This window comes from Eubalaena glacialis, chromosome 1 (genome assembly GCF_028564815.1).
Source record: "Eubalaena glacialis isolate mEubGla1 chromosome 1, mEubGla1.1.hap2.+ XY, whole genome shotgun sequence".
NCBI lineage: Eukaryota > Metazoa > Chordata > Mammalia > Artiodactyla > Balaenidae > Eubalaena > Eubalaena glacialis.
In genome coordinates this window covers 126,741,883-126,769,872 of record NC_083716.1, presented here as the reverse complement: position 1 = coordinate 126,769,872, position 27,990 = coordinate 126,741,883, and the positions used below count along the sequence as shown (strand labels likewise).

Below are 27,990 nucleotides of genomic sequence, written 5' to 3'. Positions count from 1 at the left end.
GGTTCTGAGGGAGTATTCGTAAAGTTAGGTTGTATAGAATAGATTCTACCTGACAGCTTCTTAGGTTGGCTTGTACTTATAAATATTCATAATTGTGGTACATAGGTCTCCACTTATATCCTCACCACAGACCCTGTAAATGTTAGACACAGACCTGGAGGGTACGTGGAGAACTCAAGAGGCTGGGACTCAGATCTTGGCCTGGGGCAGGAAGGAAGAACCTATTGATATAATTCCATGGAGCAAACACTGATGAGACTGCTTTGACTATATAATTTTACAGATTTAAAAAACAGTGAGGGAGATTGGTTCAAGATGGCGGAGTAGAAGGACGTGCTCTCACTCCCTCTTGCAAAAACACCAAAATCACAACTAACTGCTGAACAATCATCAACAGGAAGACACTGGAACTCACCAAAGAGGATAACCCACATCCAAAGACAAAGGAGAAGCCACAATGAGACGGTAGGAGGGGCGCAATCACAAAAAAATCAAATCCCATAACTGCTGCGTGGGTGACTCACAAACTGGAGAACACTTATACCACAGAAGTCCACCCACTGGAGTGAAGGTTCTGAGCCCCATGTCAGGCTTCCAAACCTGGGGGTCCGGCAACGGGAGGAGGAATTCCTAGAGAATCAAACTTTGAAGCCTAGTGGGATTTGACTACAGGATTGGGGGAAACAAAGACTCCACTCTTGGAGGGCACACACAAAGTAGTGTGCGCATCGGGACCCAGGGGAAGGAATGGTGACCCCATAGGAGACCGAACCAGACCTACCTGCTAGTGTTGGAGGGTCTCCTGCAGAGGCGGGAGGTGGCTTTTTCTCACCGTGAGGACAAGAACACTGGCAGCAGAAGTTCTGGGAAGTAATCCTTGGCGTGAGCCCTCCCAGAGTCAGCCATTAGCCCCACCAAGAGCCCGGGTTGGCTCAAGTGTTGGGTCGCCTCAGGCCAAACAACCAACAGGGAGGGAACCCAGCCCCACCCATCAGCAGTCAAGTGGATTAAAGTTTTACTGAGCTCTGCCCACCAGAGCAATAGCCAGCTCTACCAACCACCAGTCCCTCCCATCAGGAAACTTGCACAAACCTCTTAGATAGCCTCATCCACCAGAGGGCAGACAGCAGAAGCAAGAAGAACTACAATCCTGCAGCCTGTGGAACAAAAACCACATTCACAGAAAGATAGACAAGATGAAAAGGCAGAGGGCTATGTACCAGATGAAGGAACAAGATAAAACCCCAGAAAAACAACTAAATGAAGTAGAGATAGGTAACCTTCCAGAAAAAGAATTCAGAATAATGATAGTGAAGGTGATCCAGGACCTCGGAAAAAGAATGGAGGCAAAGATCGAGAAGATGCAAGAAATGTTTAACAAAGACCTAGAAGAATTAAAGAACAAACAAACAGAGATGAACAATACAATAACTGAAATGAAAACTACACTAGAAGGAATCAATAGCAGAATAACTGAGGCAGAATAACGGATAAGTGACCTGGAAGACAGAATGATGGAATTCACTGCTGCAGAACAGAATAAAGAAAAAAGAATGAAAAGAAATGAAGACAGCCTAAGAGACCTCTGGGACAACATTAAATGCAACAACATTCGCATTATAGGGGTCCCAGAAGGAGAAGAGAGAGAGGAAGGACCCGAGAAAATATTTGAAGAGATTATAGTCAAAAACTTCCCTAACATGGGAAAGGAAATAGCCACCCAAGTCCAGGAAGTGCAGAGAGTCCCATACAGGATAAACCCAAGGAGAAACATGCCGAGACACATAGTAATCAAATTGGCAAAAATTAAAGACAAAGAAAAATTACTGAAAGCAGCAAGGGAAAAACAACAAATAACATACAAGGGAACTCCCATAAGGTTAACAGCTGATTTCTCAGCAGAAACTCTACAAGCCAGAAGGGAGTGGCATGATATACTTAAAGTGATGAAAGGGAAGAACCTACAACCAAGATTACTCTACCCGGCAAGGATCTCATTCAGATTCGATGGAGAAATCAAAAGCTTTACAGACAAGCAAAAGCTAAGAGAATTCAGTACCACCAAACCAGCTCTACAACAAATGCTAAAGGAACTTCTCTAAGTGGGAAACACAAGAGAAGAAAAGGACCTACAAAAACAAACCCAAAACAATTAAGAAAATGGTAATAGGAACATACATATCGATAATTACCTTAAACGTGAATGGATTAAATGCTCCAACCAAAAGACACAGGCTTGCTGAACGGATACAAAAACAAGACCCATATATATGCTGTCTACAAGAGACCCACTTTAGACCTAGGGATACAGACTGAAAGTGAGGGGATGGAAAAAGATATTCCATGCAAATGCAAATCAAAAGAAAGCTGGAGTAGCAATACTCATGTCAGATAAAATAGACTTTAAAATAAAGACTGTTACAAGAGACAAGGAAGGACACTACATAATCAAGGGATCAATCCAAGAAGAAGATATAACAATCATAAATATATATGCACCCAACGTAGGAGCACCTCAATATATAAGGCAACTGCTAACAACTATAAAAGAGGAAATCGACAGTAACACAATAATAGTGGGGGACTTTAACACCTCACTTACACCAATGGACACATCATCCAAACAGAAAATTAATAAGGAAACACGAGTTGTAAATGACACAATAGACCAGATAGATTTAATTGATATTTATAGGACATTCCATCCAAAAACAGCAGATTATACTTTCTTCTCAAGTGTGCATGGAACATTCTCCAGGATAGATCATATCTTGGGTCACAAATCAAGCCTCAGTAAATTTAAGAAAATTGAAATCATATCAAGCATCTTTTCCGACCACAACGCTATGAGATTAGAAATAAATTACAGGGAAAAAAACGTAAAATACACAAACACATGGACGCTAAACAGTACGTTACTAAATAACCAAGAGATCACTGAAGAAATCAAAGAGGAAATCAGCAAATACCTAGAGACAAATGACAATGAAAACACGACGATCCAAAACCTATGGGATGCAGCAAAAGCAGTACTAAGAGGGAAGTTTATAGCTATACAAGCCTACCTCAAGAAACAAGAAAAATCTCAAATAAACAATCTAACCTTACACCTAAAGGAACGAGAGAAAGAAGAACAAACAAAACCCAAAGTTAGCAGAAGGAAAGAAATCATAAAGATCAGAGCAGAAATAAATGAAATAGAAACAAAGAAAACTATAGCAAAGATCAATAAAACTAAAAGCAGGTTCTTTGAGAAAATAAACAAAATTGATAAACCATTAGCCAGACTCATCAAGAAAAAGAGGGAGAGGACTCAAATCAATAAAATTAGCAAAGAAAAAGGAGAAGTTACAACAGACACTGCAGAAATACAAAGCATCCTAAGAGACTACTACAAGCAATTCTATGCCAATAAAATGGACAACCTGGAAGAAATGGACAAATTCTTAGAAAGGTATAACCTTCCAAGACTGAACCAGGAAGAAATAGAAAATATGAACAGACCAATCACAAGTAATGAAATTGAAACTGTGACTAAAAATCTTCCAACAAACAAAAGTCCAGGACCAGATGGCTTCACAGGTGAATTCTATCAAACATTTAGAGAAGAGCTAACACCCATCCTTCTCAAACTCTTCCAAAAGTTTCAGAGGAAGGAACACTCCCAAACTCATTCTCTGAGGCCATCATCACCCTGATACCAAAACCAGACAAAGATACTACAAAAAAAGAAAATTACAGACCAATATCACTGATGAATAAAGATGCAAAAATCCTCAACAAAATACTAGCAAACAGAATCCAACAACACATTAAAAGGATCATACACCATGATCAAGTGGGATTTATCCCAGGGATGCAAGGATTCTTCATTATACACAAATCAATCAATGTGATACACCATATTAACAAATTTGAAGAGTAAAAACCATATGATCATCTTAATAGATGCAGAAAAAGCTTTTGACGAAATTCAACACCCATTTATGATAAAAACTCTCCAGAAAGTGGGCATAGAGGGAACCTACCTCAACATAATAAAGGCCATATATGACAAACCCACAGCAAACATCATTCTCAATGGTGAAAAACTGAAAGCATTTCCTCTGAGATCAGGAACAAGACAAGGATGTCCACTCTCACCACTATGATTCAACATAGTTTTGGAAGTCTAGCCACGGCAATCAGAGAAGAAAAAGAAATAAAAGGAATACAAATTGGAAATGAAGAAGTAAAACTGTCACTGTTTGTAGATGACATACTATAAAAGATGCCACCAGAAAACTACTAGAGCTAATCAATGAATTTGGTAAAGTTGCAGGGTACAAAATTAATGCACAGAAATCGCTTGCATTCCTATACACTAATGATGAAAAATCTGAAAGAGAAATTAAGGAAACAATCCCATTCCCCATTGCAACAAAAAGAATAAGATACCTAGGAATAAACCTACCTAGGGAGACAAAAGACCTGTATGCAGAAAACTATAAGACACTGTTGAAAGAAATTAAAGATGATACCAACAGATGGAGAGATATACCATGTTCTTGGACTGGAAGAATCAATATTGTGAAAATGACTATACTACCCAAAGCAATCTACAGATTCAATGCAATCCCTATCAAATTACCAATGGCATTTTTTACGGAACTAGAACAAAAAATCTTAAAATATGTATGGAGACACAAAAGACCCCGAATAACCAAAGCAGTCTTGAGGGAAGAAAGCAGAGCTGGAGGAATCAGACTCCCTGACTTCAGACTATGCTACAAAGCTACAGTAATCAAGACAATATGGTACTGGCACAAAAACAGAAATATAGATCAATGGAACAAGATAGAAAGCCCAGAGATAAACCCACGCACCTATGGTCAACTAATCTATGACAAAGTTGGGAAGGATATACAATCTAGAAAAGGCAGTCTCTTCAATAAGTGGTGCTGGGAAAACTGGACAGCTACATGTAAAAGAATGAAATTAGAACACTCCCTAACACCATACACAAAAATAAACTCAAAATGGATTAGAGACCTAAATGTAAGACCAGACCCTATAAAACTCTTAGAGGAAAACATAGGAAGAACACTCTTTGACATAAATCGCAGCAAGATCTTTTTTGATCCACCTCCTAGAGTAATGGAAATAAAAACAAAAACAAACAAATGAGACCTAATGAAACTTCAAAGCTTTTGCACAGCAAAGGAAACCATAAACAAGAGGAAAAGACAACCCTCAGAATGGGAGAAAATATTTGCAAACGAATCAACGGACAAAGGATTAATCTCCAAAATATATAAACAGCTCATGCAGCTCAATATTGAAAAAATAAACAACCCAATCCAAAAATGGGCAGAAGACCTAAATAGACATTTCTCCAAAGAAGACATGCAGATGGCCAAGCAGCACATGAAAAGCTGCTCAACATCACTAATTATTAGAGAAATGCAAATCAAAACTACAATGAGGTATCACTTCACACCAGTTAGTATGGGCATCATCAGAAAAATCTACAAACAACAAATGCTGGAGAGGATGTGGAGAAAAGGGAACCCTCTTGCACTGTTGGTGGGAATATAAATTGATACAGCCACTATGGAGAACAGTATGGAGGTTCCTTAAAAAACTAAAACTAGAATTACCACATGACCCAGCAATCCCATTACTGGGCAGATACCCAGAGAAAACCATAATTCAAGAAGACACATGAGGGCTTCCCTGGTGGCGCAGTGGTTGGGGGTCTGCCTGCCAATGCAGGGGACGTGGGTCTGAGCCCTGGTCTGGGAGGATCCCACATGCCGCGGAGCAACTCGGCCCGTGAGCCACAGTTACTGAGCCTGCGCGTCTGGAGCCTGTGCTCCGCAAAAGAGAGGCCGCGATAGTGAGAGGCCCGCGCACCGCGATGAAGAGTGGCCCCCGCTTGCCGCAACTAGAGAAAGCCCTCGCACAGAAAACAAAGACCCAACACAGCCATACATACATACATACATACATAAAAAGAATGTAAGCAGACAAGAATAGCATTAAAAAAAAAAAAAAAAACCCGATACTTAAAAGCCAGGCTTGTTTAAAAAAAAAAAAAAAAAAAAAAAGAAAAAGACACATGCACCCCAATGTTTATTGCAGCACTATTTACAATAGCCAGGTCATGGAAGCAACCTAAATGCCCATTGACAGACGAATGGATAAAGAAGATGTGGTACATATATGCAATGGAATATTACTCAGCCATAAAAAGGAACGAAATTGGGTCATTTGTTGAGACGTGGATGGATCTAGAGACTGTCATACAGAGTGAAGTAAGTCAGAAAGAGAAAAGCAAATACCGTATATTAACGCATATCTGTGGAAACTAGAAAATGGTACAGATGAACCGGTTTGCAGAGCAGAAATTGAGACACAGAAGTAGAGAAAAAATGTATGGACACCAAGGAGGGAAAGCGGCAGGGGGTGGGGATGGTGGTGTGCTGAATTGGGAGATTGGGATTGACATGTATACACTGATGTGTATAAAATTGATGACTTATAAGAACCTGCTGTATACAAAAATAAAACATTATGGAAAATAAAACCAAAGCAAAAAACAACAACAAAAAACAATGAGGGACTTCCCTGGCGGTCCAGTGGTTAAGACTCCAAGCTTCCACTGCAGGGGGCATGGGTTCGATCCCTGGTTGGGGAACTAAGATCTCGCATGACGCATGGCGCGGCCAAAGAAAACCCCAAGAAACAAACAACAATGAATTGTCCCCAAATTAAGTTCTCCAAAGCCTCACAGAAGAGCCTGGCAGAAAAAGGCTAAATGCTCATACTTCACTTAGCCCGTTTGGCTCTCTCTCTAGCGTGTCAACAACCTGTATGTGACATGCTGTATTGTCGTATTAAGAGCACTAATGCTAGAAGTTAAAGACATGGTTTCTAGGCACGGCAGCCTGGTGGCCAAGAGCGTGGGCTTTGGAGTCAGGGAGACCCAAGCTGGGAGGTCAACTCTCCTGCTTACAAGCTGGGTGATCTCAAGCACGTCTCAACCTCTATGAGCTTCAGTTTCTTCATCTATAAATAGGATAATGATCCCTGCCTGACATGGGTATTGTAAGGATTTAATAAAAAAGATCTGAAAGCGCCTGGCTCATAAGGGGTAGCTGCTGCCACTATGTTGTTGTTACTTTTACTGTTATAATTGATTCTGCAGCCTTAGACCAGCAAGTTTTTTTAACTCATTTCAAAATTAATTAGAGGGACTTCCCTGGTGGTCCAGTGGCTAAGACTCTGGGCTTCCAGTGCGGGGGGCCTGGGTTCGTTCCCTGGTCAGGGGACTAGATCCCACATGCTGCAACTAAGAAGTTCACATGTTGCAACTAAAGACCCTGCATGCCGCAACGAAGATCCCGCACGCGGCAACTGAGACCCGACGCAACCAAATAAATAAATAAATAGATATTTTTAAAAAATCAGTTAGAAAAAAATAGAGTAGCACATTCACATAGTTAGAAAATCAGATATGAAAAGGAAAGAAAAATCTTTCTCCCACCCCTCTCCCCATCCACCTCATTCCACACAGCCTTGTCTTCTGTAGGTAACCACTTTTGTTAGTTTTTGGTGTGTCCTTCCAGTATTTCTTTATTCAAAAATAAGCAAGTTAAAATATATATTCTTATTTTCTCCCTTTTCATACACAAAAGGTAGCACACTATATATGCTTTTTTCACTTAACAATTTATCTCGGAGACCTTTCCACATCAGTATGTAGAGAGCCTCCTCATTCTTTTCCAAAGCTGCGTACTATCCCACTGTGAAGTTTATTTTGTTACTCCCCTAGAGATAGACAATTGGATTGTCTTTTTTTTTTTAATTGAAGTATAGTTGATTTACAATGTTGTGTTAGTTTCTGGTGTATAGGGAAGTGATTTATATATATGTGTGTGTGTATATATATATTCTTTTTCATATTCTTTTTCATTATAGGTTATTGCAAGATACTGAATATAGTTCCCCATGCTATATAGTAGGACCTTGTTGTTTATCTATTTTATATATAGTAGTTTGTATCTGTTAATCCTAAAATCCTAATTTATCCCTCCCCCACCTTCCCTTTTGGTAACCATAAGTTTGTTTCCTATGTCATGAGTCTGTTTCTGTTTTGTAGATAAGTTCATTTGTTTGATAAGTTCATATTTTAGATTCCACATATACATGATACCATATGATACTTGTCTTTCTCTGTCTTACTTACATCATTTAGTATGATAATCTCTAGGTCCATCCATGTTGCTGCAAATGGCATTATTTCATTCTTTTTATGGCTGAGTAGTATTCCATTGTATATATATACCACATCTTCTTTATCCATTCATCTGTCAATGGACATTTAGGTTGCTTCCATGTCTTGGCTATTGTCAGTAGTGTTGCTATGAACACAGGGGTGCATGTATCTTTTCAAACTAGAGTTTTGTCCGGATATATGCCCAGGAGTGGGATTGCAGGATCATGTAGCAGCTCTATGTTTAGCTTTTTTAAGGAACCTCCATACTGTTTTCCATAGTGGCTGCACCAATTTACATTCCCACCAACAGTGTGGGAGGGTTCCCTTTTCCTCCACTCCTTCTCTAGCATTTATTATTTGTAGACTTTTTAATGATGACCATTCTGACTGGTGTGAAGTGGTACCTCACTGTAGTTTTGATTTGCATTTCTCTGATAATTAGCGATATTGAGCATCTTTTCATGTGCCTGTTGGCCATCTGTATGTCTTCTTTGGAGAAATGTTTATTTAGATCTTCTGCCCATGTTTTAATTGGGTTGTTTGTTTTGTTATTGAGTTGTATGAGCTGTTCGTATATTTTGGAAATTAAGCCCTTGTAGGTCGCATCACTTGCAAATATTTTCTCCCAGTCCGTAGGTTGTCTTTGTGTTTTTTTGCTGGTTGCCTTTGCTATGCAAAAGCTTATAAGTTTGATTAGGTCCCCCCACCCACCTTTTTTTTTGGCCTCGTCGTGCAGTATGCAGGATCTTATTTCCCCGACCAGGGATTGAACCCGTGCCCCCTGCACTGGGAGCACAGAGTCTTAGCACTGGACCGCCAGGAAAGTCCCTGTTATTTTATTTTTATTTTATTTTATTTTTTGCTGTGCCAGGCGGCTTGCAGGATCTTAGTTCCCCAACCAGGGATCATATCCAGGCCCTCGGCAGGGAAAGCATGGAGTCCTAACCACTGGACTGCCAGGGAATTCTCCCATTTGTTTATTTTTGCTTTTATTTCTATTGCCTTGGGAGACTGACCTAAGAAAACATTGCTACGATTTATATCAAAGAATGTTTTGCCTATGTTCTCTTCTAGAAGCTTTGTGGCGTCCTGTCTTATATTTAAGTTTTAAGCCATTTTGAGTTTATTTTTGTGTATGGTGTGAGGGAGTGTTCTAACTTCATCGGTTTACATGCAGCTGTCCAGCTTTCCCAATACCACTTGCCAAAGAGACTGTCTTTTCTCCATTGTATATTCTTGCCTCTTTTGTTGAAGATTAATTGACTGTAGGTGTGTGGGTCTATTTCTGGGCTTTCTATTCTGTTAATTGAATTGTTTCTGGTATTTTGCTCTAACGAACAATGCTGCTGTGAATGAACTTGAGCATGTGCCATTTCATGCAGCTAGGTATATCTGTAGGATTAGGCTAAATGGAGTAAATGCATTGGTAATTTTGATAGTTAATATCAAAGTGTCTTCTGTTGGGGTTATACAGTTTTGCACTCCCTCCAGAATATATGTGGTTGAAGTTACGTGAACATTTCACTTATTTTTTTCATCTGTTAAATGGGACCAATAATGATGCCCAACTATATTAGTTTCCTGCTGCTGTAGTAAGTTACCACAAACTTAGTTGCTTTGAACAAGACAAATTTATTATCTCACAGTTCTAGAGGTCAGAAGTGCAAGATGGGTCTTAGTGAGCTAAAATGGAGCGTTGGCTGGGTTGCATTCCTTCTGGAGGCTATGGCAGAGAATTTGTTCCCACATTCCTTGGCCTATGGCCCTGCATTACTCCAACCTCTGCTTCCATCTGTCACATCTTCTTCTTCTGACTCTCCTGTCTCCCTCTTATATGGACCTGTGTGATTACATCACCCAGATAATCCAGGATGATTCCCATCTCAGGAACCTTAACTTAATCACCTTTTGTCATGTAAGGTAACATAATCTCAGATTTGGGGGATTAGGATATAGACTTCTTTGGGGAGCCATTATTCTGCCTACCACAACTACTTACAGCACGGGATGTTAGGAGTCAAGATGGAGTAATTTCCTGCGGAAAGTTATATAGTTTGCTGTTTCCTTGTTCCTCTCCCCAACTAGAATATAAGAATGGAGGTGCTTTTGGTTCAACTCTTTAGTCTCTAACTATGCTTGATACTGTTTGGTCACAGAGTAGACCTTCTTTATAATTGTTTTATATTTTATATTTATATTTAAGTTATAATGTATGAAAGAATGAATGAAATTCTTAGAAAAAATATAAAGCATATGCAAAAAAAGGCATTATTATTTTTTTTTTAAAAGGGTATCTATATCCCAGTTGGGAGAAATCTTGTCTCATTGGACAGAGAATAGTGGTAAAGACCACTGTGAACTCTTGAGCCATTATTTTGTCAAATTTTGTGAATCAGTAAAACAATCTGTTAATATTCAAAACATATGTTTTATCTCTCAGTGAAGAAAGTGCATCTGCCTATATCTAAAAAAAAACAGATTTTCAATTTTTCAGTTTCAACTTAACAAGCATAACATGCAAAATAGTCTGAATATGCAAATAGTCTGTCCCACTTTTTCCACGCTTGTGTCACTGAGTCCATGGATCAAAGAACAGACTGGATTAAAGCTAAGAACACACAGATAGTGAGGAACTCAGTTAATATGCACTGATAGTGCCAAAGCAATGACAAATAGAGCTGCTAAGGCCTTAGCAGGAATCAAAGCAATGGCAAAGAATTGCACTAACAGTTACTGTATTTTCACTGTTACACACTTGCCGTTAAAAAAAAAAAAAAAAAGGCCAGTTTAACTTAAGAATGTCCTCAATGAAGCAGTAGAAATTATTAATTTTATTAAACCTCAACTCTTGACTATATATCTTTTTAATAATCTGAGTAGTAAAATGGAATATCTGCATAAAGATCTGTGGCTGTTTATCTTGAGGAAAGCACTTGGGTAATTATTTGAGTTATGAGTTAAACTAGCCACCTTTCTCATGAAATACCATTTTTACTAGAAAGAATAACTGTCAGAGAAACTATGGCTATTGAGACTTGGATATCTGACAGACAGTTTCTTGAAAATTAACAAAATGGATTTGTTACTTTAAAGTAAACAACCAGCAATATTTTTTGCCAGTGATAAAATTCTAGCTTTCAAGCTTTCCAAAATTAGAACTTTGGAAAACTTGCATCCACGTCCATGAATTCAGTAGCTTCCCACTACTTAACATCTTTCCTGATGAGGTTAATGGTGATATTAATGAATGTGACTGTTTAAATATTGTGTAATGAATTTTGTCAACATTTAGAGATCTGCATAATTCAGAGAACCAGTATTTTCCAGGTATTGGAAAATGCCATTACAAAATCATTCCAAATGCAAGATAGGCCAATGAGTTTTAATGTACCAGAGTACAAGAAAGTCACTGATGTGGTGTCAGATTCTGTACCACTGCAGCTAACTTTTAAGAACGTACCAGTTGTCAAGTTTTAGTGCAGTTCTAAAGTAGAATATCCGAAATCATCAGAAAATGCTATTAGTAAATAATAACTAAGTAAATGCTACTAATAACTAAATGCTATTAGTCCTCTCTTTTCCAGCTGTGTATCTGTGTGAGCCCAGATAATCTTCATATCCTTCAACCAAAACTGTGTATTATCACAACAAATTTAGTGCACAAGCAGATGTAAAATCCAGCAGTGTTCTACTAAGCCATGTACTGAAGAGATTTGAAAAATTAACCCTCTCTCCCTCTCGGTTTTGGAAAATATGGTTATTTTTCATAAAATGTTACATTAACATGAAATGGAATTCTTGTTATATTTATGTGAATTGGTAAATATTCACAGATCTAACCATAGAAACAAAAATTCTTTGGGGTCCTCAATGATTTTTAAGTGTATAAAGAGGTCCTGAGACCAAAAAGTTTGAGAATCACTGATACACTACAAGATAGGTAATAGAACCCTTACCCAGAAAGTCAGGGCAGAGTTAGAGCAGTGAAGAACGGCTGTAATAAGGTCAGTTTCATTATCGGTGGGCAGCCTTTCACAGATAAATACATTTAAATAGTACGTAGTTGACTGCATTGGTAACTGAGCAATCAGTTCAACCAGAAACTAGCAGGCAAGTAATTGTCTAAATATATTCTTTTTCTGAAAATCCCTTGATTTTATCACCCTCTTGGGAAAAACTGAACTGGAAATAAAATAAGGCCAAATCTTCTGCTCTCCATACCCAGCCTCCAACGCCAGATCTGCCAGTGAGATTTCATACCAGGCCTCAGGGTCTGAGTGGGATGTGTTCCAATTGAAGTATAGTTGTTGAATTCTCTAGAAAAGGAAGCAGTGGGATCAATGGATATTTAGCTACAGTAGCAAATGGAATTCAGCTGGGGCCTGATGGGTCCAACTGGGTATCAAGGTCTTCACATACTTCTGACAGACTGAAACTCCAAATCCTGTGCATCATTGATATTGATGTGCAGCTGCCCACACAAACTTACTCCTTCTCAGCTTTCAGTTGGCACTGTCAGTGGTCATCTGGCCAATGTGTCAGTCCAACCCTCAAAACCAAAGGCAGTCATCCAGGGATGGCAGGCCCGGCAAAATCACAGTCAACATTATGTCAAGGTTTAAACACTCCTGTTTGCAAGCAATCTTCATTTGATCATTTTTCTTTCCTGTGTTTGTTGAGAAATTAATATCAAATATTGGCTGACAGAGCTAGTTATTAATTTCTTGTGCCAAAATGTAACCAGTGTTTCTGACTTTCTATGAAGGTCAGACCCATTTGTATTCTGTAAGATTTCCTTCACTTTCCTGAATGAGTTTGTTTTCACATCGCGTTTTGCCAACCCCAAATCAAATTCTTTGTTGAAAATGTCTCTGGTTGCTTTGCTAAGGGCAGCATGTGACAGAGAAATGGGTATCGGTCTCACTAATGTCTGTCCGTAAGCCTCCAGGATGAGACCTCTCTTGCCCTCTGAGCAGCCCAAGCCCCTGAGCTGTAGGTGACCTGGGTTGCCACTGGTCCCCATTTGGCTTTGGGGCTCACCTATAGGGACTGGAGGGAGATTGCTCACTGCCCTCAGGCCTTCGATAGAATTACTGCAGTGAAAAGGCCTGACTTGCTTCTTTTCTGTTTTAGATTTTAGATCTCTATCGACATTGGTATCTGTCTCTGGAGGAATAGAAATGATGGACTCTCATGTTAGTGAGTTAAAAGGAGCCAAGAATAGTGTATATACTCATAATAATGACATCATATGCAGAATATGGGGTGCCTAATACAACAGTGTGCATAATGTCATAGTACTTAGAGACTGCTTACCCATGGGCCATATAAATGAACACATTTTCTCTTCTGCATCAATCAAGGGTCTTGGCAGAAACTGGTGGCACATTCAAATTATAAATTTCAAGAGACTTTGATTAAGGAACTATTTACACAGTTGTAGGCAGGGAGTAGGGAAGCTGCTTGGCTGGTGCAGTACCCCAAGGCTAGAAACAGTGGGGTGCAGCTACCTCCCCCAGGCCTGAAGGGACATGGGGAGGGAGTGGTTCCCAGAACCCAGAAGCAGATCTGTGTGGAGTTGTGACCCTCCATGGAGGGCACGGCCAAGCCGAGGCAACCCCATAGGGAGGGAGCGGGGGAAGGTATACTCCATCAGAAGTGGATTTACCCTGAAGCTGTTGAAACCGAAGCTTGAAAACCCCTCACTCAGATAGGCCCCTGGGTGCTGATTGCTGCCAGAAGTTGTAAAGTGTTCTGCACAGGGAAGCAAAACCAGTTAGCAATTACAAGTATTTCTCTGCAAGCACTTTTGATAACTTGTCTAAAGAGGCCTCATACTAAAAAGTCAGCAGCCTCCAAGGCTCCAGGAGTTTGTTCTGATTTCTTTTGTCATTCTAAAGAAATAGTCACCTTTATATCGAATTGTGTATTTGTAATTCTATATTTTTCTTAAAGAGAGCCTTTGAAATATCAGCTTTAGACTCCACAACACCTGGATTTGATTCAACATCACTCTCCCCCAACCCCCAACCTCCCTTGGACCCGAGAGAAGGTTAAGATGAGAATACACCATCTCTGTCCACAAGGGACTTAGAATCTCGTGGGGAGATACTGATGGACAAACAGCAGTCCCCACACACAACAGTTTCCTTTGTCCCATACCACCCCATGCCAGCATTATACATCACAGCCCGTATTGTCTTGTCAATGCCTGGGTTCTTCTTTCTCTCTCTCCAGTAATCTAGGAGCTTCTCAGAGCAGGAAGCGGTATTTTAATCACTTTACCCCTCACACCAAGCACGAAGTAAGAGAGGAATAAATGAATGAATGAATGAGTGAATGAATGAGTGTGATAAGGGCTGTGATTGATTGCTCTAGAAGGTGCAGTCCATGCATAAGGAAAAAGCAATCTTAAGTATTTCATCTTTCTTTATGGTATTTTATCTTCCTTCAGATTCACGGACATGGGATTAAAAGTCGGAGATGTGTATATAACCTTTGTCAAATAAGAAATTAGGGACACAAAAGAGCACTTATATATTTACTACATTACACATTACATCACACTGACCTGGGAAGTTTTTTAAAAATGCGAATGCCTGGTCCTCACTCCAGGATTACTGAATCAGAATTTCTCTACTTGGGGCCTGGACATCTGAATTTTTCATAAACCATAAATAATTCAGTTCATCTCTTGTTAAAAACCACTATGTTTAAACTATGTAGCATGTTCCTCTGTCCATCAACATAAATGAGAAGTGAACTAGAAGTGATGATGCATCACGCATGTGTGGTTCTGCCTGCCCAGCACCCCTTCCCCTTTTCCGGTAATAGCACTCTGACTTCCCTTTGGAGGTTCAAGCCTTACCCCACCCTCAGTTGACGTGGTTTGTGTTGGGCTGACCCCAGGTCCCCAGACCCCCTCCATCCACCTCCTCCAGCCTCCAGCTCCAGGGTGAAGCTGAGACCCTGTTCTGGGCTGATGGGTGCAGCCATCCCCTCTGGCCATAGGGTTGGCTCCGAGATGGGCATATGATGTCAGTTATTCCAGTGACACCCATCCTGAAATCCTTGCAGGACATTTTGGAAAAGGGAAGCCCTCCTTCCACTGGGATGGCCAGTTGTGAGGAGGACGGTGTGGAGGTGTGAGAATCGGAAGTGAAGCCAATAGGGAAAAACAGACACAAGTCATGGGGAGAGAGAGTGAATCCTGAAGATTTTCTTTAAGCCTCAGAGTCAGCTCTGCCTGAAGACAACCCAGCTTGGAGCCAGTCCGACACCTTTTTCACATAGGCCAACTTGAGTACAAGCCAACTATGGAGGTACTGCGGGTTCATTTCCAGACCACGGCAACAAAGCGAGTATCATGATAAAGTGAGTCACGCAAATTTTTTGGCTTCCCAGTGCACATAAAGTTATGTTTACACTATACTGTAGTCTGTTGAGTATGCAATTGCATTACGTCTAAAAAGAATGTACATACCTCAATTAAAAAATACCTTATTACTAAAAGATGCTAACCATCCTGTGATAACACAGGGTTGACACAAACCTTCAATTTGTAAAAAAAACAACAACACAGTATCAGCCAAGTGCAATAAAGCAAAGTGCAATAACGAGATATACCTGTGGTCACTTACAAATGAGGCAGTCCTGACTAACAATTTATATTTAGTTCTTTTTTCTGTAAATTTGATTAAAGTTCCTGGTCAAAACAGATGGGAGTCAATCTTACTTATAATGATAATAATAGCTAATGTTTATTGAGCACCTGCTGTGTCCTAGGCACTGTTCTAAGAGCCTTACATACACTCACTCATTTAATCCTCACAGGAACCTACAAGGGGCTGCATCCCCATTTTACAGATGGAGAAACTGAGGCACTCAGTGAGCCCCATTTCCATCAACACCATGTTCAATACACTTTCTGCTCATAGGTTAGGAAAAACTTTTGAAGATCTTGCCTTCTATTTGAGAAGCCACCAATTAAGTGAGCTATTGTACTTGTAAGGGTTCAAAGTTTATTTCTGTTTCCAGAAGTGTCTCACTGAAACCTTGGGAAGATAATAAAGAATGATGGCAGCTACAGTGCAAGATCACAAAGGAAAAATCAGTGGCAGGCTGTTTCCACATGAGGAGGTCTCTTTGTGCAGAAGGAAGGTTAGAAGGGTTCTTTCTGCAAGATTAACTAAACAATCAAGGGTAGCATACTACCCTCAGAAATCTAGACTCCCGCAGAAAGAAGACGGATTAGGAAATAATGGCGCGTTGCCATGGCAGAGGAGATGGGGAGTTGGCTCTTCTGCTATCTCCTGGCAACCATTTGACAAGGAGCTGCACTAGACTTTGAATTACAGGCAAGAAATCTCCCACTCGGGGATCATTTGAAAGAGAACTTTAATCAATCTTACCTTGGTGCCTCAAGAGAAGCCCAGATTTATTAATAGAAAAATAAATACTATGTCAGGCCCCCCTAGCGTATACCTCAGTGGATCTTCCTGACTAGTCATGAAAGCAATGAAAGTTTTGCTCATGAAAGAGCCTTCCGCTTTAGTTTTTGGAAAGCACGCCAAGGAAGGATTAACCCTTGTTTGCAAGTGCCTTCACTCAGGGGCCAAACCATGGGGGTGATGGACTCTGGGACACCTTCTGGAACAGAATTGCCAATAACCTTCTTCTTCTCCCTAACCACTAAATCTTCTAGATATTTCCAAGCTACCATATCTTTGCCTACTTCATTTTTTTAAAAAAAATTAATTAATTAATTTATTTATTTATTAAAAGGTTAGACTTTATTTTATTTTATTTTTTGGGTTCACTGTGTGGCTTGTGGGAATCTTAGTTCCCTGACCAGGTATTGAACCTGGGCCCTTGGCATTGAGAGCTCAGAGTCCTAACCACAGGACTGCCAGGGAATTCCCCTACTCCATCCTTTATAATTGCTGTCTGGTATTTTGTAAAATGGATGTTCTATAATTTATTTTACCATTGTCTTATTCATGGACACTTAGGCTGCTTCCAGAGTTTTGTTATAGTAAGCACTGCTGTCCTCAGCATCAGGTTAATGCTGCCTTGTGCCCAGGTGCAGGTAGTTTTTCTATGCTAGGGACCTAAAACAGGCTTGCTGGGTTGAGGAGTATATGCACATCTAAAATATTATAGCAACTTCCTGGGACTTCCCTGGCAGTCCAGTGGTTAGGACTGCATGCTTCCACTGCAGGGGGCATGAGTTTGATCCCTGGCTAGGGAACTAAGATCCTGCAGGCCACGCGGCATGGCCAAAAAAAACCACAAAAAACTGAAAAAAACAAAAAAACGGAAAAAAAAAAATGATAGCAACTTCCAAATTGCCTCTCAAAACACTATTGATTTTACATTATTATTAACAGCTCCCGGTGAGCATCCTGCCCCCTTCCTTCTCAGTGCCTTTGTACATGCTCTTCCCTCTAATAAGGATGCTTGTCTCTTACTCATCTTCCAGGGCTCAGCTCAGGCTTTCCTTTTGGGGAGACTTCCCTCACTCCCTGTCCAGGTCATGGTCCTGTGTCCTAAGCTGTCAGAACATCAAGCTCTTTTCCTTCAGAGCATTTAGTGTCTGTATATCAATAATGGGACTGCCTGATTAAATCTGGGCTCCCTGTGTGGATTTAATTCTCCATTTGCCCCTCCCTTACACCCATTCTTTGTCCCCTCTACACCCCAGAGGTTGACCCCAGTCTCCTTTGTCAGCTGGCTTCCAGTTGGATTTGGCCAGTGGGGGGCTGTGGAGGCTGTGACTGGTATATCCTCCCATTCTAGAAAGCATTCTCAAGTGTGATATCGTTATAGAAATATACTCGTTTCAGTTAATTAAAAAATCATACACAAACTCCAGTACATTACTATGAGTCCCAAGCGATAACCCACCATATCTCAGAAGTCCCTTGACAGAGAACTCTGAGAACTTTGAGAACTAAGATAAGGTCATCAAATGAGGGCTCCCAAACTGACAGCCAAATGAGGGGTTTCAGAGACAGATGATTCACCATTATTGGTAGTTATAGTCTATAAAGTTGCAGCAAATACTGAATCATTACTCCTAGGGGAGATGCAGGGTTAGGTTCCTGCGCGCCTCTGGTCACAACATTTTCATCAGCGATGAATACCGTAGCCTTGTTTTATGTGTGTTTCTGTTTAAAGACACCTTATTTGTATATGTATATGTAATGTATATTGTTGATTCTTTAACATTGAACTCATGGCCAACGGCATTAAACTCATGCCTGAATGAAGCTTATCTAACACATTTATTTTTCTCCATAAGGCACATAAGGCCTTTTTGAGTTTAGGAAAAGACAGGACTTCAGCACTATGCTTGGGGGTCATTTTAAACAGCAAAATCACCAACGAAAAGCTCAAAAAATTAAAAAACGTGTCCCTAAATAGACTGTGGAGATAATGCTGTTTACAGTATGAGAGCTGAAACAAGAAGGCAGAATATCAGATTGTTTAACCTCAGCTATGTGCCTGGAGACTCAAATTTCCCGCCGCTCTGTGCATGTCCGCAAATGACTACAAAAGTGCTGCAAGTACAGCTGGCCCTCTGTAACCACGGGTTCAACCAACAGTGTATTGAAAAATACAAAAAAAAATTCCAGAAAGTTCCAAAAAGCAAAAGTTGAACTTGCTTGCAACTATTTACATAGTATTTACATTGTATTAGGTATTATAAGTAATCTAGAGATGATTTATTTATTTTTTAAAGTATTTTATTTATTTATTTATTTATTTATTTATCTGGCTGCACCAAGTCTTAGCTGTGGCATGCGGGATCTAGTTCCCTGACCAGGGATGGAATCTGGGCCCCCTGCATTGGAGGCGCGGAGTCTTAGGGAAGACTCCAGGGACCAACAGGGAAGTCCCATAGAGATGATTTAAAGTATACAGAAGGATGTGGGTAGGTTACACGCAAACACTGCACCATTTTATAACAGGGATCTGAGCATCTGTGGAATTTGGTGTCTGCCGGGGTGTCCTTGAAACAATCCCTCATGACTCCTGAAGGACAGCTGTATTGCTTTGGGGGTTACAAATACATTTTAGTGAATAGGCAAATTTGCAAATTCAGAATCCTCCAATAGTGAGGATCAGCTGTCTTTTGTTTGACCCGAATGGTGACACAAAGAAAAAAACTTTGAGAGGGAATGATTGGGATTACAGGAGTGTCCTCTGGAGCTTGCCCCGTTTCCCCCGCTTCCAGCTGTTTACAGCTGACTGCTTCACACATTTACTCTACCTACTGGCCAGTAGAGGAACATGAGTCTGGAACTCCTGGTGCGGTTTGCCTCTTCTGTCAAGGGCAGGTCTGAGAAACCATCCTCGGTGGGTGTGATATTCATCCAAGTGGAATGGGATAAATGAGTATCAAGGGCAGACTTAGAGGGACAGAAACAGGGACTCGCCCGAGGGACGGGAGGGCAGGGCAGAGATGTTCTAGTGACTAGCCAGGTTGGGGTCGGCATTGTGGACCCCCAGTTCCGAGCACCTCAGTTCTCTCAAGGAGCCCACAAGACACCATGGGAGGTACTGCCCGCCTCCCCGCGCCCATCCCCTCCTCTTCATGCCATTAGGTAGGGCCTGGGCCAGCCCACCCTCCTGTGCCGCCCTAAGGGCATTTCCCTGCAGTTTCAGGTGGGTGGTCTCTCCCTGGGCCATCAGAACTGGGAGAGGGTGGTGAGTCAGACAAGTTCCCATCATCTCTTCACAGCACGTGAGGAGTGAGTTTTCCAAGGACCTGAAGTGTATGCATTGAGCACACAAAATTTCTAGCCATCTGGGGGGAAATTTTTTGGATAAATATTTTGCTTCACTGCCAGGTAAAATGATGATACTGAACATAAAATAGTATGGCATCACCCTTACTACCCTATAGTTTTTCACTGAAGTGACTTCCTTCAGGCTCAAAGACTACACTGAACACCCCCAGCTGTCTTCCTTGTGTTTATCATTTGTTGGATTTTGAGATCATTTAGCTGGTCAGTAGTTACTTGGCTGCTATCAGCATCCTCATGGAGTCCAGAAAACTGTCAGGGACAGACTTAGCAGGGTAGACCTGTGCTGTTTAATTCTACAAAAGCAGAAAAAATTGTCTGGAAACCCCAGAGTAGATACCGCAGTGTGTCTGCTTGCTGACTCTTGAGTTACAGAGAGTTCTGCAGGATTAGCAGTGTAGTGGGTCCCCTTGACTTAGTCTGTTCTATGTCTTAATCAGGATCTTCAAGGCTGAGACAAAGACCTATTACTCCTGCAACTTTGCCCAGTCCTGGCCTCCCACTAGCAAACCTGCTCACGTTCGCCACGCTGTGGTCTTTCTAACTTTCTGGTCCAGCTGTTGAGGTTGCTGCTGCTGGCCAGGGAGATGGGTCGTTGCCGTGTGCAGCTGGTAAACCGTCTCCCAGAATTCGGTTCACTGATGGAGAAATTGGGTTGATAGGAAATCTCAATGGGTGGAAGGTTTCAGGCGTGGCAGACTTTTCCCCTGAGGAGCTAGAGAAAGAAAGTAGCAGGAAAGTAACTTCAGAAGGCTTGAACTATCTGAGGGAGTTCCGAGAACACTTGAGAGGCTACTTCCAAGAAAGTACATTTTCTAGCTGTTCCATAATCAGTATAACAAAGACAAAAGGTTTTTGTTTTTTTGTTTTTCTGGTCTAGAGCAAACGTTGAAATTTTACCATGAATCAACTTCCTGACAAACAAACTCCAAATGGGAAGAAAGTTTCCTCCCTACCTCTGGGGATGGCACAGGTGCCCACTCCCCCGCCCCTTGTCACCCAGGCCAGAAGCCAGGGACGCACAACGGACGTGTCCTTTTCCCTCCATCCCCACAACAAATCTGTTATGAAGTTCCGTCACCCCATCCCACCAGTATCCTGAGTATGTGTCAGTCCTCACCACTGCCTCATTTCAGGTTCTGGTTTCTGACGTTACGCCCTCCACACTGTCACCAGAGAGAACTTCCTAAAAGGCCAGTAGTGTCATGTGCCCCCTTGCACATCACCAACAAGAAAAGCCCAGTTTCATCAGCATGGCAGGTGCACCTCTTCTTGATTTTGCTGGCAAAGTATGTGCTTGTCGTTAGCTCTGGGGGTTTTCGCCAGACTCCCCAGCTTGCCCGGTAGTTCCCACCCAGAAGGTAGAGCCAGAAAGGTGCTGAATCCCAGATGTCCACCTGCTAACTCTGTGACCCCAGGCGAGTTAACATTTCTGAGACTCACTTTTCCCATCTGTAAAATGGGGATAGTTATACCTAGCTTCAAAACTCACCAGTAATGCTGGCATTGGAATCAGGGGAAGTGTGAAGAAGTGACTTACATTTTACACATTTTAAATTGTTGGCTTCTCTAGTAAGCCATTACTTTTGCCAATAAAAATATTCAAGGGATGAAAATATAATCTGGTAGAGTTTGCATAGTGCGGTGATTATGAGCACAGACTCTGCAGCCTGACCGCCTGGTTTAAATCCAGCTTGCCCACTTACTCGCTGTGTGACTGTGGGCGAGTTACTTAACCTCTCTGTGCTTACTTTGCTGATTTGTAAAATAAAGTAACTAGAGTACTTACCTTTCAGTGTTGTTGTAATCATTAAATGAGTAACATATGTGAACTATCTGGAATAGTGCCAGCACATTAGAAGTGCTGCATAGGAGTTTGCTGGTGTTAGTAATAGATGGTGAAACACAGTAAATGAACCATACCTGTCTGGTGTCTTCTGCTCTCCCCACATATTTCCTAGGGTTGCTGTGAGGATTCAGTGAGGTGATGTATGAGTGACACCTGGTTTGTGCTGAGCACTTAGTGCCTGCTGAATATATATGAATTCTCCCTCCTGCTTTCCTTGCCTTTCAAGCCTCAGTTGAAGGACTTTTCCTTTGCATTTTTTTGGCCGCGAGGCATGTGGGACCTCAGTTCCCCGACCAGGGATCAAACCCGTGCCCCCTGCAGTGGAAGTGCGGAGTCTTAACCACTGGACCGCCAGGGACCAGAGTCCCGGAGGACTTCTCCTTTGGAAAGGCTTTCCTGACGCCTAGGCTGTCCGGGCCGCCCTCACATGTTTCTGTTTTAGGACACTTTTCACATGGCCATGTCACTGCTGGTTTACTTCTCTGTTCTTCACCAGACTCTAAGAACTTTACAGGTACAATTGTCTTAATTTATCATAGCATTTCTAGCCCTTAGCATAGTACCCAGGAAAGAGTAGGAGCTCGATATACATTTGCTGTATTTTTTCATGAATAAATGTGATGTTCACCTTCACACAGTTTATAATGTGTCTAGGGTGAAAAGATACAGACATCTGAAAGGTTAATCCCATCATCAAATGTAAAGATCTATTTTGGGCATATGATGGGCACCAGAGGCAGCAGGGGGTGGTGACTCAAGACCTGGAAAAGGGTCAGAAGACTTGGCTGGAGTGTCCAGGATGTTGCTGAGCATCCTGGGAGACTGGGACAGTTACGTAACCTCTGTCAGAGGAGGTCCGCGTAGCTGGAAAAGATGACGAAAATGCCAGGCTCCATGCAAATGCTTCATAAACACACTGGTGATTAAGTACCAGACTTGGGGTAGCTTGTCAGTAGTATTTGAGCCAAGCTTTGAGGGGATGGACAGAAATTAGGCACATGGGGGGGAGGCTGGAATATTTCAGGTAGGGTAATAGCTTGAGAAGAAAACGTTTAAAGGAAATGAAGAGACAGACGTGAAAGAGTCACATATCTTCTTTGTCCACAAAGGGGAATTAAAAGAAAATGCTCCTTGGCTTGTGAATGCTGGCATTTTATTTCATCTGTCAGCTTCGAAGGAAAGCAGGAAAAACACGAACTGGACACTATGAAAGAAAAGCTGGGGGACAGAGGGGTCTGCTCAAACCTGGAGAAAACTGAGACTCTACATTAATTTCATACACTATTTTTCTAAAAAAAATAATACACTATTGCATTTAAAAGAAACCAAAAGCAGTATGTATGAAGATAGTTAAGCTCATAACCAAATGTTTTTATTGCTTTGAAGTTTACTTTAGTTGTTTAAATGAATTTTAATCTTCTAAATCCACAACTCAGTTAAAAGGTCTTTTAAAAAATAAAACCCTGGGGGATATATGTATATGTATAACTTATTCACTTTGTTATAAAGCAGAAACTAACACACCATTGTAAAGCAGTTATACTCCAATAAAGATGTTAAAAATAAATAAATAAATAAATAAATAAATAAATAAATAAATAAATAAAACCCTGGCACCTAGTTGTTTTGTATTCAGCTTTTTTAAAAAAAATTATTTTTGGCTGTGTTGGGTCTTAGTTGCAGCACGTGGGACCTTCCTTGAGGCATGCGGGATCTTTCATTGCGGTGCACGGACTCTTTGTTGTGGTGTGCAGGCTTCTCTCTAGTTGTGGCATGCCGGTTTTCTCTTCTCTAGTTGTGGCACACAGGCTCCAGAGCGCGTGGGCTCTGTAGTTTGCGGCACGCGGGCACTAGTTGAGGCCGCGTGAGCTCAGTATTTGTGATGCGCGGGCTTAGTTGCCCTGCAGCCTGGGGGATCTTTGTTCCCTGACCAGGAATCAAACCCAAGTCCCCTGCATTGTAAGGCAGATTCTTTACCACTGGACCACCAGGGAAGTCCCTGTATTCAGCTTTGAAGAACCAGACTTGACATACAAACAACACTCCTTTTATTACTGCTTAATTGTATTTTCTAACATTTTTTACAATGTGGTATTACTTGAGGAACTTTAAAAGTTCTAAAATAAAAACAGAAGTGAGTTAGAATAACCTCTGAATTTTTTGAGCTCATAATCTCCCTTTTCTGGCTCATCTGTCATCTACATAGCAATGGCCTAAGGGACAATGATAGAAGGGAATCATGATTGTTTATTTTTGTTTTTATTTGTGTTACTCTAGGAGGTGGATCCAAAAAGATATTGCTGCAATTTATGTCAAAGTGTGTTCTGCCTGTGTTTTGCTCCAAGAGTTGTATAGTATCCAGCCTTACATTTAGGTCTTTAACCCATTTTGAGGCCTTAAATGACACATTAGCGCAGATGGACTTAATTGATATTTATAGAATATTCCATATGAAAGTAGCAGAATACACATTCTTCTCAAGTGCACATGGAACATTCTCCAGGATGGATCACATGCTGGACCACAAAAATAGCCTCAGTAAATGTAAGAAAATTAAAATCATATCAAGCATCTTTCTGACCACAATGCTGTGAGATTAGAAATCAACTACAAGAAAGAAAAAAAAAACTGCAGGTCCTTTAGCATCTATTTATGTGTACTCTTGCACCTTGTCTACATTTCTGAGATGCTTAGACTTGCATAGTAACAGTAAAGCTGGAAACCATCTCTTCTTTGGCTAACCTTTGGCTATTGCCAGTGACTGAGTGACAGATCCTGTTATTAATGGATGTTGTCCTCTGGTGGAAAATCATGGGTCCACACACAACTGGGGCAGCTACCTGGGCACAGTGCAATTTTCAAACCACTCTATCTGTAATGCAAGAGAGATGATCCTCCCCCCATCCTGCCCCTGTTTTAAGTTGTTTTGTCAAACCTGGTGATGGTAGAAAGAATAATGGTCTCCCTAAAGATGTCCACGTCCTAATCCCCAAAACCTGTGAATAAGTTACTACATGGCAAACGGGACTTGGCAGATATCATTAAATTAAGGATATTGCAATAGTAAGTTACCCTGGATTGTCAAGGCAGGCCCAGTGTAATCTCAAAGGTCTTTGTTAAAAGGGAGGCAGGAGGGTCAGAGTTGGAAGAGAGGGCAACGTGAAGATGGAAGCAGGGAGAGAGAGAGTTCAAGATGCTATGCCACTGGCTTTGAAGATGGAGGAAGGGGCCATGAATGCTGGTGGCTTGTAAAAGCTGGAAAAGGTAAGGAAACAGGTTCTCCCCTAGAATCTCCAGAAGGATCTCAGGCCTGGTGATACCTTGATTTTAGCTCAGTGAGAACCATCTTGGATTCCCGACCTCCAGAACTGTAAGAAAAGAAGTTTGTGTTATTTTAAGATGCCAGGTTGATGGTAATCTGTTATAGCAGGGATAGGAAACTGACGTGCTGGTCTTGAGAAAAGGAAGATCACCCATGGGCAGGCACTAATCTCCCAGGAGTAGTGTGAACTGGAATCTTCAAATTCATTACACTATGAATGTACATGTGAAAGAAGGGAAATATTACTCTCTCTGGACCAACAGGGGAGTCAACCAAGGTGGCATCCTTGCAAAAGCACTGCTACTTGGCTGATAAGAACACACACTATTATCCTGGGAAGGGGGAACTTGTTTTTAAAGAAACACCTGTTTTCCCTTAGACAATAGATATGATACATATGCACTGTAGTTAACTTGAAAAATATAGAAAAACAATGAAAATTATCCATAACTCAACTCAGAAAACCACTATTTTAGCATTTTTCTTTTAACAAGTTTTGCAGTTCTTAAGATTATAGAGTATAAGCAAGTTTGAATCCTTTTTTATTTAATATTATAAGCATTCCCCACATCACTATAAATCCTCTGAAAATGTTGCCTTTAATGATGATGCCATACTCAACTAGTTTTCATATTCTAAATTGACTTAACTATTACTATGTTATTGAGCACTTAAGCTGTTAGGGGTTTCCAGTACAATGACTAACAGTGCAGTGAATATTTCTATGTAATAATCTTTGTCTGAATTTTGGATTATTTCCTTAAGATGAATATCCAGAGGTGCAATAACTGGTTTAGAGGCTGTGAATAATTTCAAGGTCTATGAAATTTATTGAAAAATTATTTTTCCATTAGGTGTGTACTGATTTCCTCTTACTAGCAGTTTATATTGGCTAAGAAGTATGCATACAGTAATCTTAGATCAGCAGCTTTCAAATATATTTTATTGGCTCACCCCGAGAAACACTGTGTATCATAACCCAACACACACACACACACACACACACACACACACACAGAAACAAAGCTTTCTCTTTCCCCATAAGATACACTACTACTATGATGTTATGTTTTCTGTTATCTTCTAATTTTTTTAATGCTGGTTTTGATTCATAAGGTGATTTCAGGGCCTGTGAATGGGCCATGACCCAGTTTGAAAAACACTGCTTTAGATCATGGTGGTGGATCCAGCTGAATGTAATTCATATTTGCATCTAGGAGGATTATAGGAACTACGCCTTCTAAAAATATCTCAAACCTCAAGTTTCCTGCCATTTCAAGAAACATGCTTATGTGATGAAGTGATCATAGCACTAGATTAAAAACAATATCTGTATTGAACAGCTGACCAAGCTTTGAAAAACCTGAATTTAGCTCTGCCTCAAAACCTAAATGTCACCCGCATTAGTTCTACATTATAGATGTTTGTTAATTCACGAAATTCTCACAGGTACACACCTTGTGATTTCTATGCATTTAATAATGGAAGATGAAGTGGCAACAACAGATCCTTAAAATTTTGAATTCTGTGAGATTTTGATGTAAGTTGCACCTTTGGTGCTATCAACACTTTTGTGTATCTGTGAGTTCTTCTAGCTAGGCTTTAAAAAAAGATTTCCATTTCCCAGCTAACATCTGGGGAAGGCGAATGAACAAGTAGTGGGCTTTTAAAAATAGAGAAAAGGACATAGCAGAAAGTAACCATTTCTATTTTTAAACAGGTGTTAGATTAATTTTCTGGATTCCGGTCTAAGAGAAATTCCTTCTTGTGTGTTAAATGCTACCACGGTGATGAAATTTTTAAAAAGTCTACCAGCAAATATATCTAAAATATACTGTAGGCCATTCAGCTCTATATTTTATGAGAGATTTAAATGCCAAACATTTCATGAAACATATTGTATTTCTGATTGCTATTCTTTCTCTTTTTTTTCAGCTGGCAAGTAAATAGAGAGCCCTAGAAGAAAGACAACAATGATGAAACAGTTGAATGTTAAAGACGGTGAAAAAGTACCTCAAAAATTTTCTTATCTTTTGTTTTTTATTCAGTTTTCCTTTAAAAAATTAAAAGCACTTCACAGACATCGTCCTCATTAATTTTCACAGTCCTTTAGTGTCAGAAACAGACAAAACAATCTTATACCCACTGAATAGACAGATTTAGGGGGAAAGAAGGGCTATGGCCAAAGGAACTGCCCAGATTCAGAAGTCTGGATAAAAATCTGACATTTGTTATTCAAAATCACCATCTCACATGTGACCCTGCCTTCAATCACAAGTCCCTCAAGAGTTTGAGATCCTGAGGCCAGAGTCTGTTTGTTAAACACTAAGAGGGCACCACTTGTATGCCAGGAGCTGTTCCAAATGCTTTCCAGATACAACTCGGTTAGTATTCATATCAAGCCTATGAAGTAGGTGTGATTATTATTTCCATTTTCCTGAGGAGGAAGCTGAGGCACTGAGATATAAAGGACTTGCCCAAGTGGAACCCGGGTTTGAAGACTACACGTCGGGCTCCATGGTCTTAACCATTGCACTCTGTTGCCTCCCATACCGTAAAGTAAAAGAATCCTCAGCCTTTTCATTTGAAAGCCAACCTTCCCTAGGATCTTCTGTTGTCTGCTATTTTGGAGCATATTTTTTGACATGATGATTTTTGTTAGAGAAGGAATTCAAAAGAGTGTGTGTTTGTGTGTGTGTGCGTGTGTGTGTGTGTGTGTGAAATATACACAGGTAAAGCAGAATAGAAG

The 27,990-nt window shown here is 40.7% G+C and overlaps 1 long non-coding RNA gene across 1 annotated transcript in view; it reads left to right on the top strand.

The window, feature by feature from the left end:
- The window catches only part of LOC133097555 (uncharacterized), a 130,712-nt gene extending 103,457 nt beyond the window's left edge, over positions 1-27,255 (top strand). Inside the window, exon 4 of the long non-coding RNA XR_009702027.1 lies at positions 27,177-27,255. This is a non-coding gene — a long non-coding RNA (uncharacterized LOC133097555). The remainder of the gene's footprint in view (positions 1-27,176) is intronic.
- Positions 27,256-27,990: the final 735 nt, after the last annotated feature.